The sequence below is a fragment of the Heliconius melpomene genome, chromosome 19 (assembly GCF_056956725.1).
Source record: "Heliconius melpomene rosina isolate 202511_hmr_F chromosome 19, ASM5695672v1, whole genome shotgun sequence".
Classification (NCBI taxonomy): domain Eukaryota; kingdom Metazoa; phylum Arthropoda; class Insecta; order Lepidoptera; family Nymphalidae; genus Heliconius; species Heliconius melpomene.
In genome coordinates, this window is record NC_140407.1 from 608,316 (window position 1) to 621,209 (window position 12,894).

At 34.6% G+C, this 12,894-nt stretch overlaps 1 protein-coding gene across 1 annotated transcript in view; it reads left to right on the forward strand.

The window, feature by feature from the left end:
* Positions 1 to 11,052: 11,052 nt before the first annotated feature.
* LOC146528219 (sodium-coupled monocarboxylate transporter 2) overlaps positions 11,053 to 12,894 on the forward strand; it is a 30,603-nt gene continuing 28,761 nt past the window's right edge. The window contains exon 1 of the mRNA XM_085203249.1: positions 11,053 to 11,160. The gene's annotated coding sequence lies outside the window, so the exon portion shown is untranslated. The remainder of the gene's footprint in view (positions 11,161 to 12,894) is intronic.

A 12,894-nucleotide genomic window follows, 5' to 3' on the forward strand; every position in this document is an offset into this window, starting at 1 on the left:
CAGTGTGTTATCAATTTATATACACATTTCCAACCTATATACAGTAAGGTTGACGAGTTGTGGCCGCCCTGAAGCTAGCTATAGTTGGCTGCGCAAATTTGATACGATTTTTTTCCTAGTTTTGGTTATTTTCTTCTCTAATTAACAATGCGCAAAAATTATGAAAGCCTAACTTCAAGGGAGCCACGACTCGTCCACCGTACTGTACACATTGCTAACCTACATAGACTGTATAAAGTCAAATATTTGTAACAAAATTACTGAAATATAATAATAAAAATGTATTTGTATGTGTTTTAAAGCTTAGCGGCTATTAGTAGGCCTTCACCTAGATACGTGATAACGTATTTTGGTTGCCTGATGCACGAATTTAACTAAAATAACGATGTGATTTGTTATTTCTTTTCGTAAATAGTTGGATAGGTAAAAAAAATTATAAGACCCTCAATTCATTGTTTTTTTTCTTGAGTGGTGTCACACATTCCCGTTCGAGGAAATTAATTATTTACCCGTTTTATTCGATCTCGATAGTTACGAGGCAAAGGGCGGCGCTGCGCTCCACCACTCAACACGCAATGCTTCAAGAATTCAGCGGGAAGTGTCTTAATGGGAAAGAAAACTAAGAGGGGATCGAAACCACTACCAACTTCCGTAATCTAGAACAATAAAAGTATATTAAATCAACCAATAAGTAACGTCATTAAAACAATTCATTCACGTTCAATCTCAGCTTTCACTTGTTGACAATTTAGTAATTTAACTTCTCGTCAATTATGTAAACTGTAATTTATTTATTAAACGAGTTTCTCGTTTTCAGGTTAAATAATATACTTAATAGGTAATATAAAGTTACGAGTACTTATACGTATTGTGCCCTTAATACATAGTATGTCGATTTCAATATACGCGTTTGTATATAATCGATCTGGTTTACAATTATTATGTTTTATCATATATCTATTGAAAAGGCCTTCTGGTGATAGTTGCGTGTTCGATTCCCACTCGGGGGTATGAATTTTCATTTCCTCACGCAGCTTCAAAAGCTTCACGTTTTTTATTGCAGAAGGTTCTCAGAGTGAAAAATACTCCATTTTTCGCGTTTCTTCCAGCTTTCGAGACATTGCGTAAGCATTGTATATGAGTGGCGGATCTCAACGCCGCGCTAGACTCGAAGCAGCAGGAATCAAACCCACAACCTATTAACAGTCAAAAGGCAGGTAGACTGTTGCACCACGAGCGCCTTTATAAAATGTATCAAAACTAATACTTGTCTAAGTAAAAAAATAAAGTCATCGCTCTTCATACGGCGTTATTGGGTTAATTTATTTCATTGAAGTATCACATGACTCATTGATCACGCGCGTTTTTATACTGTAAGTATCTATTTCAAGTACCTACGTCTTAATTAATTTAATGTGGAAAAAATGGATATATTCTAAATTAATTGTACCGATAAAAGTTTTATTGCTATCAATTTTAAACGAGAGTTTTATTTTATTTTTTATTATGAAACGTATAAAAAATATTTAAAAAGTACATTAAGTTATTTTCTTTGAGGCTGTCGTGGCGTTTCGGTTATGGATTCGATTCCCACTTGGGGGAGTGAATTATTTTCATTTCCTCGCTTCTATTTCCATTCAAAAATCAATCAATGTCAAAAGTAAGCGTAAAGTGGGAAACGTAGGCAGAGGGGGCCCAGTGTTATTAACCGCCATCGAAAAACCTATAAAGACAACTGTGTCGATATTACATAATTTAACATTAATAGTTTACCAAAAGGTTAAAAGGATATTTCCAGTGTTATAAGAAAACATCATCTAAATAGTCAGTTATTAATGAAACATAGGATTGATAACGGCGGAATGTAGAGTAGCGTTAGCAGACCAAATTAAAAAGTGTAAGTGTTCTTAGCTGTGTGAACTGTATCCCGCATAATCTGATCGAGTCCAATTATCGAGAAATTTGCGGCTCATCTTAACGCCGCAATTTGTGCCCTACAGCGTCAACCTCTACATGTACCCTCTGGGGGTTCCTCATGCTGTTTTCGTGACCTTTTTCCAACATTATCGATACTGTGTTCTAGAAAGTCAATCACTTGCCTCTCTTACCACTCGCTCTTGGTTTATTATATTTTCATGCAAAAATTTTATTATTAATTGTCTCGACATGCTCAAACTTCCTGACAATATTCTTCTTCATTATCACTGTGGCATCCTCGCTAGTACCTGCCAATTCATGCCATCAACGACAGCCATCTTTGGTCCATTGCTGGACATAGGCCTTCCTCAATTCTCGCCACCAAACTCGATCCTCAGTTCTTCGGACCCATCCGCTTCCCGCCAACCTCTTTAGGTCGTCGGTCCATCTGGCAGGGGGCGTCCCGCCGGTCCTCTCTAAGATACGTCTGCCCCAGTGGCCGTCGGCTCTACGACAGATATGCCCCGCCCATTGCCACTTCAGCTTACTAATTCCTTGAGCTATGTCGGTAACTCTGGTTCTCCTCCGGATTTCCTCATTCCGGATTCTATCCTTTACACAGAAAAGAAACACCGAGCATAGCCCGCTCCATCCGTGCCAACGTATACCAATCTGTGAAAAAAATATGGATAAGACGTGTTTATGATATTTTTATACTATCACATATATTTTTTTATATTTTAAAAGGGAAAATTGATTGTATTAGCTCCTATATTTGTGGTATTTCGTGTTCGATTCAACGCCGCGCATTGTGCTCCTACCAAAGACAATATACCCCCCCACCCTTCCATTTTTAAAAATAATGTAAATTTATTTATCTCAGCCGAACTGATACGCTAAAAATAGGTGTATTGTCCAAACACATTACAAAAAATCAAATAAAAAAAGCTAATAATTAAAAAAAGGAAATCCCCTACACAGTTATTATTATGGTATAAACTACAAGTTGCACTGTATTTAATTCATATCTGCACTTGAAGTACTACGTAAGAGCAACAGTTCATATTCCACAGAATCGTGACGTGCACCCTCGCGGATACGCCTACTACATACTTACTTACCTCAATTTACTCTTCCTTAGAACTATAGGTATACTTATCCTATCCTATCCTATATCTTATAAAACAAAGTCGCTTTTCGTGTCTGCCTGTTGTTTCTAACTCTTCTTCTTCTAAACCACCCAACGGATTTCTATGCGGTCTTCACCATTAAGTCGAGTGTTTTTCGTAGAAGGTTTATATATAGTTTATTATTTGTACATTCTTATGTAAATTAACATAAATACGATAAATGTGTATTAAGTCCTACCCGTTGAGACACTTTCGCGCATGCGCTGCTTTAATGGTAAGTACTACATGAAAAAAATGTACTGGAGTATTGTTCCTCTTAATAAGATCTACAAAAAAGTCCGCGAGAGCATATTCGTATCTTTTAAGAATAACGTGTAGTGATCATTTTTCTGTCTAAAAATAATAATTTCAATATATTTTTTATTGTGAGGGATATTTTTCCATAATGGTATTAATCCTTATCCTTTAAAATACTTTATTAATTTTCTACGTTAAACGAAGATAAAATTTGCTTTTTACAATATTTCGAAATTGCGAATGCGAATAGTTTTACAGAAAAACGCATTTAATTGTTGACACATCCCGCCGTTGACACATCAGCTGTATGTTACTCAAGTTTCACTTATCCCTTACTCTCAGCATATAAATAAGTACATTAGTTACGTTGGCCATTTAATGTAGACCAAAACTGTCTTTTACTGTTTTTCATTTTAATAAGTACTTTAGAAGTTGTTACAATATCAAAAAAATCCTTGCTGCGAAACGGCTCGCCACTCGCCATGCGTCCGCCGTGCCCGCTTGCCTTACACGCATCGGTGGTTCAGTGGTAGAATGCTCGCCTGCCCCGCGGGCGGCCTGGGTTCGATTCCCGGCCCATGCATTCTATTTAATTTTCCTCACAGGCAGCCACGTCGTGCTTGCTTTTCATCAGGGACAGAATACCCCCTTCAGCATTAACCACAAGCTCGAAAAAAAATCCCGGCTGCCTCTATAGCAACAAAGATTTAGTTAGAAGCGTTTGCACGTATTGGATAATTGGAGTTGAATGTATTATTTAAGCGCGATATATTTGGTTTCACATTTTTTGTAGTAGTTAGTAGTAGGTAGGTTTTTGTTTATAATTTCTTCCGTTTAAAAATAGTCATTTAACTATCTAAAAATAGTCATTTAAATATATTTTAATAAGTACTTGAAAAGATTAGTAGCACAGATTTAAAATTACGGTACCTACTAAAAAATCCTTGCTGTGTAAAACAATTGGAAAATCCTTATTGAAACTACGAAAATGCGGGTTGCATTAGGGTTTAATTAATTTGCACATTATCTTAAGTGCTTTGCAAACATACATTACAGGAATAATCCAGTAGTTAAAGCGGGCGAAGCCGCAAGGGGGTCGCTAGTATATTATAACCGTCTGTCTTGAGACTAAATGCGACGGTTGTGGGTTCGGTTCCCACCACTTCCGGGAACACATTTATTATTAATATAATAAATTTATTTACTCTGTCTAGTGCCTACTCTGCTATTTGCGAGATATAGCATGCGCTAAAAAACATTTAAAATTAGCTGCCTCGCCCGCGTGGCCTGTGTTGACTTGACTCTTGACAAATTCCAAGTAATGGTAAGCCGCAGGTACAGCGGGTTGCATCATCACTCCTATGTCGATAAATGGACTATCCAATTTTTTTTTTAATTATAGCGTTCAGCCAAACTCTTCAGCTTTAGTATAGTTTAGTTTAACATAATTTATTTCATGGCTATTAATTTAACATTGAAATCTAACAATGGAAATTTCAAAGTGCAAGTGCACCCAGTGTCAATTTATTCTGTTCTCCACTTTAGTATACTTGTATACCTCACTAATTTAAAACCACTGTATTAAACATAAGTAAGGCAAAAATTTACAAAATAACGTTAGTGTGACAAGAACGAACAATGCTTAACTTAAATCTTAATTATAATTATTTAGCACCTACCTACACGTACTGCGCCGTGCACGTGCAGTAGTTCGAAGCGTGAAACATGTGATAATAATCATAGCTAAGATACGAATCATTTAATGGTAACTCTACTGTATTTTTCTGGACAAGTAGGTAATACTTAATGGTAAAAGTAAATAGAGAATTCAGAAAATTTAAGAGACTGGCTTCCCATTCGAGATATGACTTATTTTCAATTCCTTTCCCTTTTAAGGAGAAAACATATTGTTACTAGGTTCCCTGTACCTACTCTGGTAGAAGCTGCGTGAAGATGAAATAAAAAGATTATTTTAAATTCAAAACATTGATCTTGGAAACTCACAATAATGGCAATATTTTAAGATTGCAACTTATTAAATTAGTAGAATTCAATGTAACTAATTACAATGAAATCATTCTTAATAAAATCAAATGAAATAACTATATCGACAATATAATTATATACCAAAATAAGGATCGCGGCGACATATACAAAACGCGAAAATTAAGAGTTTGAATTTAAAATGGAAATGTAAAACAAAATCAATTATGAATTTATAAATAATGTTTTCAAATAAATTACATAACAAAAGTAAGAAGGTGACTGTTGAAATTATTCATTTGCTGAATAAGGCGAGACAATTACCTCATTGTATAGAATTCGCGGAATGATTAGTGACTTAAGTAACATCTAGGAAAATTAATTTTAAGACACTCCGTTTTCCACTTATTGCGCAGTTTTCAAGACATTTCTATAACTAATATTTGTAATTAATAACAACAATGAGAATACGTAATACAGTAAGATATTCATTATAGATTTTAGTCACTGTTAAGATAAATATTAGTGTCCTTTAAGCATTGTCCGACATTGTTGTAATTCCGACGGTTGTGAGTTAGATTCCCTCGAACTCGGGGAATTAATATTTTCATATTTTCGCTTTTTATAAAGATAACAATGTCATGAAAATAGGTAAAAAACGGAAAACTGAGTGTTTTAACTCTAGGATTATTACTCTTGTGAAAATTAAATATATCTAATACTGAGATTTTAACCTACTATTGAAAGAAAAACCTTAATTAAATAAAATAAAAGCATTTGTTAAATTTTCTAGATAAATTTTAAGCCTTAGGTTTATTGTGAATCAACGTTTCATCTTCGCATACGCTACAGCATCCACGCACTGTACCTACTACTGAGTTAGTGACTCATTATAATTTTATTATTGTATTTGTAATATATGTATTTAAAAATTGTTTCACGTTTTTTCCCTTAAGGAACGTGGGCGGTGCGTGGAAAACGGTTTCCTCTGCCTAACCCGTTATAAGGGAAAAGTCAAACAATCATTCATCATTCTGTTTTGAAATACAAAGAATGTTATGAATAAAACTGAATTTGTAAGTAAGTACCTACATAATTTGAAAGAAAATAGCAACAACTGGCGGAAAGTGGGGAGCCGAAGTGTCTCAATGGGAATGGAATGTCTTAACACAAGGTTCCCAGGTTCCCTCTGCCTACCTGCAATACGCCACCCGCACACCGCGCTAGCGGGTCAGTGACTATCACGAGATGAGTCTACTGTGCGTCTTGTGCCGATAACAATGTTGACATTATGTTAGTCAGTAAACAAGTATTTGATGATGATGATGATGTGCAAATATTGTACTTTAATTATGTCAATTTGTCTGTAAACCTATGAATATTTATTGTATTTGTGAAACAGGTGTCATGGTTTATTTTTTTTTATTTTTTTAAAAAATAATACAAATAATTCAAGTATACTGATAGAATGTTAAGAATGCCTACATACATAAAAATATTTTTTTAAAACCACGATAAGTGATCGTGTCCTAAAAAAATGTTTTATCTGCATTATGTCTTTTATACGGCGGGTATAATAATTAAATTTGTGTAATACTTTTTATATCTTATAAATATGTCGTTAATCTTATGTTGGACTATGGATTAAATTCTACCTACTTTTCTAAATTTTTTGATATCGAAAAAGAAAAAGATTTATTAAACGAAACATAGAGACCGTCGTGACGCAGTGGGTGCTGGGTAGCATGTGCGCGATGGGCGTGGCATTGGACTCGGGAGAATTATTATTTTTATTTAATGTTTAATTCCCTATTTATTTTAATTTAAATTTTTATTTTTTCGGTCTGGTGTCGCTGGGAAAAGCGCGATGTTCAGTTCCGTCACTTGGCAAGTGGAAAACGAAGTGTGTTAACACTAGGTTCCCTCTGCCTACTCTGCTGTGTGCGGGATACAGCGTAAAGCTGATTTTATTTCCAACTCTGGTAGACGAAACATCGAGCACATTCGAAAAAGCGCCGGGAAGTAGGCTAAAGTAACCTAGTGTTAAGACACTCCGTAACCCAGACATTGCCAACCTTTTGAAACATTACGTGTTGGGTGGTGGCTTCAACGCCGCGTTTTATGTTTTTACTAGAACGAGGAAATGAAAATAATGCTTTACCCCTGACGGTAATCGAACTCACAACTGTCACATTTACAGTCATATGTTGTGCCGTGTCTATGATATAAACATTTTCTCGAGTAATAACGGAAAATGGAAATCTAAGTTATCTAGTTAAAAAACACGAGTGCAGACACACGAGTACGTATTACACCACAGAAGAGAGAAATAACTGTGAATTTTACAGATCTTTATATAACATGCGATTAGGAAGTGTTTGAGTGTACAACATAGATGTGGGTTCGATTCCCGCTACCTCTTCTAGTTATAATGCAATGTTGAGTTCGTTTATGCAACTTAAAATGGTCGATGAATACATCAGTGTATAGGAGCACTTTAACACTAGGTTCTTTCTTCCCAACTTGCTATATGTTGGATTTAGCGTAAGACAAAAAAAAATAATTTAAAAAATCAACATTTAATTTATGGCAATTATAACATAATAAATAAGTTATGTCTGTGAAAACCCATATCTGAGTATTATTGAACATAAACAACTTACATAAGATATAATATCGTAAAAATATCTTTTGTCGCTATTACTTTGTAGAGTTAAAGAGCCTTATGACTATCTTTCACTTCTTTAATTAAAAAAACGAGTGTGAGTGCTAAGGCGACTATTGTGAGGTCGATTTCCACATGACTGAAGATGGACTGAAGTAATTAATATTTTTAACAAATAGACGACATTTTCAATTATTTTTATTTGTCTATTAAAATGGTCTAACTTTAACTAAGGAGGTAACTTATTAATTCTTATAGATTAGCTGGATTGATGCAAATGCATATGTAGAGCTCTACATACATACATTCATCAGATGTTTGAGATCTTGCATTTTACATATCAATAGAAAATACCCAACAAACATATAAAAATAACAAACAGACAAACACACAAACAATTAAACAACTTACCTTCACGCCATGGGTCGTCAACGCCGCGCCACAGAGCGCCACAGAGCGCCAACCGCCGCGGTACTTACAAACAAAATCTTAATAATCTTTGATTCGTGTTTTTTCAGTAACGTAAAAGATTTGTTCGTAAAAATATTTAATGTACAGACACACTTTTATCCTGTTTTATTATATTATAGATATTGATGAATTGAGTCACCGCGTGAAGATATGAGCACTATTTATGTTTGAGTTCTCGGTGGAAATCACGCCTTACGCACACGCACAGGAAAATGCTTATATTCAATTTTATGCATAATAAATATAAGAACCTTTGGGATTTACCCCAAGAGAATTCGAACCTATACATCATTTTCATATAGAGATTTATACAATAATTTAAATAAACAACCACACCGAAACAAACGCCGCGATGTGTCTTGATCTATAGTGAGGAAATAAAAATAATGAAGTCCCCCAAATGAAAAGGAACCCGCAATAGTTACGCTGCATCTCGACGGCCAGGTTCGATTCCCACTCGGGGGAATGATATATTTAATACTTTCATTTCCTTCCTTCGGGATACAGCGTGAAGCTAACAAAACATAGTACCTAGTAATGTACACAGAAAGAAGAAGCTTTGCCTAATAATATTTTTTTAATCAAAATAATATATATCGTAAGAAATTTATAGTAATACCTAACACATATAATTAAGATAATTATTTACATGTGTTGAGTGGTCCGCCACTCAACACATGTACTCAACTCACTCAACGCTGCGTTCGTTTTGTTACAGAGCGAGGAAAACGATTATGACAAATGTCATTCGAACAAGATGAAATATATTCTTTTAAATAGTATCACGTGAGATATTAAATATACATTAAAGTATAGGCTATGAGCATTAACTTTTATTTTGTTTTCTTTCTTTACAATTAGGTCAGTTAAACAAAATTATTATGAAATGCAAAAACTAATCGAGTGAGAATCGAACCCACAATTGTCGTATAAGAAAGATACTCCGTTATCTTCGTTAGTATTTTAACATCGTGTTATTTATACGCACATATGAACATATTGAAAAATAAACCTAAACTGTATTTCCCCTTTTTTGAATAAAACATTGAACTTAACAGTTATTATTCACCGCACGTCCTTATTTGATTATACAGTTTCCCTAATATTTTTTTTTAGCTTTTTTTATCCTCTCCCAATAGGAATCGAACCCACAACCGTCGTGTTTACAGTCAGACGACGCTATATAGCTTACAACCTGAAAACGAAAATACAGAAATAATTAATTTTGTTCTTTACCAATAACATTCATTCAGTGCACCTCTAAAGTAGTTCACGATTGTATCTGCGTAATACAAATCAACTTGTTATATCATTTTGAGAACCAAAATTACTAAAATTGCATCACATGGCTTAATTTACTTTAAAATTTGGTAAAAACATTACAATTGCGGCCATATGGCACAGTTAGTAGATTTAATTAAGTGAGGTGATTGCGGGTTCATTTTGAATAGGATTTTTTTTGTAGGTAAAAGGAATTTACGCAGATCTGTGAGCATCTGCAGTCGCCTGAGTGCACATGTGAACCCAGGGAACTAGCAGCTTCAAGGCGGTCAGGTAACTGATCCTCTTCTTCATTAATTTATACAAGTTAAAACATTAATCTTGTATTAACTAAAAAATAGTAATTAAATCAGCTTCACTCTGTATCCCGCACACATCAGGGTAGTCAGGGGGAATCTAGTGTTCAGACACTCCGTTCCCCACTTTCCGCCGCATTCTGGAGGCATAGCGTGTTGATTGGCGGAACTCAAAGCCGCGCTTTGCCTCGATACCAGAGCGAAGAAATGAAAATATAAATTTAAATAGTCCCCGATTGTACTATTAAAAATATTTACTTTATTTTAGCAGCAGAGTAGGTGCCTAAATAAAGGCACACAAAGACACATGCAATCGTCGAAAACGGAGTGTCAAAACATAAAGTTTTCTTCGATAACTATGCTATAGCCAAACCCACTGCTATATCAGAAAAAAAATGAGTTTCTTGCTGAGTGCTAGAAACCGCGACATTTACTCATGCATTTCAACTTGTATTCAGATCAAAAATGAAAAACAAAGTTATTAGTCACTGTAATCCCTTAATGACCATAGATAAAACAAGAAATTATTCCGCCCGCCTAATTCTATATTAATACAAAAATATATTAGAAAATATATTTTTATTAGAAAATAAAATATCTAAATGGAGGCAGTCGTGGCGCACTGGGCCATCGTGTTGGGGGTTCAATTCCTACTTGGGAAAAATAATTATTCTTACTTCTTTGCTATAGTAAGACGACAAACCGCGGCGTTGAGTTTTGCCATTTAACACGCAATGTTTCGAAAATTCGTAAGAAAGTTGGAAACGGAATTTAACACTAGGCTCCCTTTGTCTACCCTGGTATATGCGGGATACAGCGTGAAGCTAATAAAACATATTTAATACAAACCATTTCTTAGTTCAAAAATTAAAAAACAGTGATTATACACTATAATCTCTTAATGACCATAGATAAAACAAGAATTATTCCGCCCGCCTAATTCTATATTAGTACAAAAACACACATATATATTAGAAAACAAAATGTGTTTATATAATATGTCGGTCTGTAATACCATTCGGAGCTCGCGCGTCTTGACGTGCGGTCGTGTGTGATAGTAGCTACCAGCAATAATTATACTGAGTGCATAAATAAAAAAGCCTATTTAAGGAAATAAAGCGTAAGTTTTTTTTATTTTAATTTTTAGAGAATTTTTTAAAATATTTTTAAAATTAAATTAGGCAGAAAACGTCTGAAATGTTTTGTTGTTTGTATAAATATATATATTTTTTATTATTATTGTTTTTTTATGCGATTCTGGCCGGTGATTAAATTTTTTATTATTTATTCCTTTAAATCTTGTATGTACATCGAATATTTACTTACCTACTTCATAATAGCAGTTTTCTTTTGTTCTTTTGTTAAGTTTTTTTTCGACAATACGATGATCTATTTTTTATTAATGATAATTAATTCTTATATAATTTGTGTATATACTCGTTCATATTTATATAAAATTATTAGAATAAGATTTTCTTATGATGTCATAACCATAGTGCTGTATGTAGGCTTTGTACAAATTCATATTTTTCCGGTCAGTTAATATTTTTAATTTACATATAGGTAAATGTGTGTTTTAATTATATACCGACTTTTTTTGTCATAGTTCACGGATAGACAGACTGACTAAGTAAGACACCCCGTTTCCCATTTTCTACCCAATTTCAGAAACATAGAATGTTGAGTGGCGGAAGTAACGCTTTATGATAAATGAAAATGAGTCTACCGTCTACAGCATCTGGTTAGGCAAAAAGTGTCAAGATTCTAACTAGTCTTTCCAGATTAGATCTCTTCTTAGGTGGTGGAACCTAATGGCACCTTAGCAGACTTAGCGTGAAGAGAATTAAAAAGCAGCTTCACGCTGTATCCCTCACACAGCAGAGTAGGCAGAGGGAACCTTGTGTTAAGACACTCCGTTCCCACTTTCTGCTGAACTCTGGAGGCATTGCGTGTTGAGTCACAGAACTCAACGCCGCGCTTTGCCTCGTCACCAAAGCGTAGAAATGGAAATATAAACATAAATAAATATTTTATATTGGGAGTCGGAACTTGACGCTACCTTTTGACTTGTGAGAGCGGATTGAACCCACAGTGATCGGGGTTATTGTCATATGATGTTCCACTGTGCCATGGTAGCCTCAATAGGTATAATATAATTTCCTTAAAATACAAGCTAGTCACCGTAGGACTCATCTCCGTACCAAATGCAGTTCTATTCACAATTACACGCTTACGCATGTTTCTCACGTTACACTTAAACCTATGGCAGGGTAGGTAAAAAGGATCTAGGTTCCATTCTCCGTTTTCATTTACTTAGTGAGATTACTTGATTGACACTTAACACTTCTTTTTTTTAATCTTCATATTGTATCCCGAATAGCTCCTAGCATGCAAATATTTTAAGTAATAATTGTAGATATATTAGTCATTGCTAGTATTTATTTATTTATTATTGTTATAATTTCAACTAAGTATATATAAATGTATGTACGTACGTTTAGTGATGCAATTTAAAACCACGTGGCTCAGGTTTGGTGGTGATGGGGAGTGATACAAAAATATTTTCTTCTTTCGTATCAGTAGTTTCCAAGATTAGCGCGTTCAAACAAACGAAACTTTAATTTTATATATTTTTATTTCACACTGTATAGCCGGGTAGGCAGAGGGAATCTGGGAACTTAGTGTTAAGACACTTCGTTCCCATTGATATATTTCCGTTTCCTATTTTCCGCCGAATTTGAATTTGGGGAATAGCGTGTTGAGTGGCGGAGCTGAACGCCGCGGCTTGCCTCGTTACCAAAGCGAGAAATGAAAATATTTCATTTCGTCGAGTGTGAATCGAACCCACAACCTG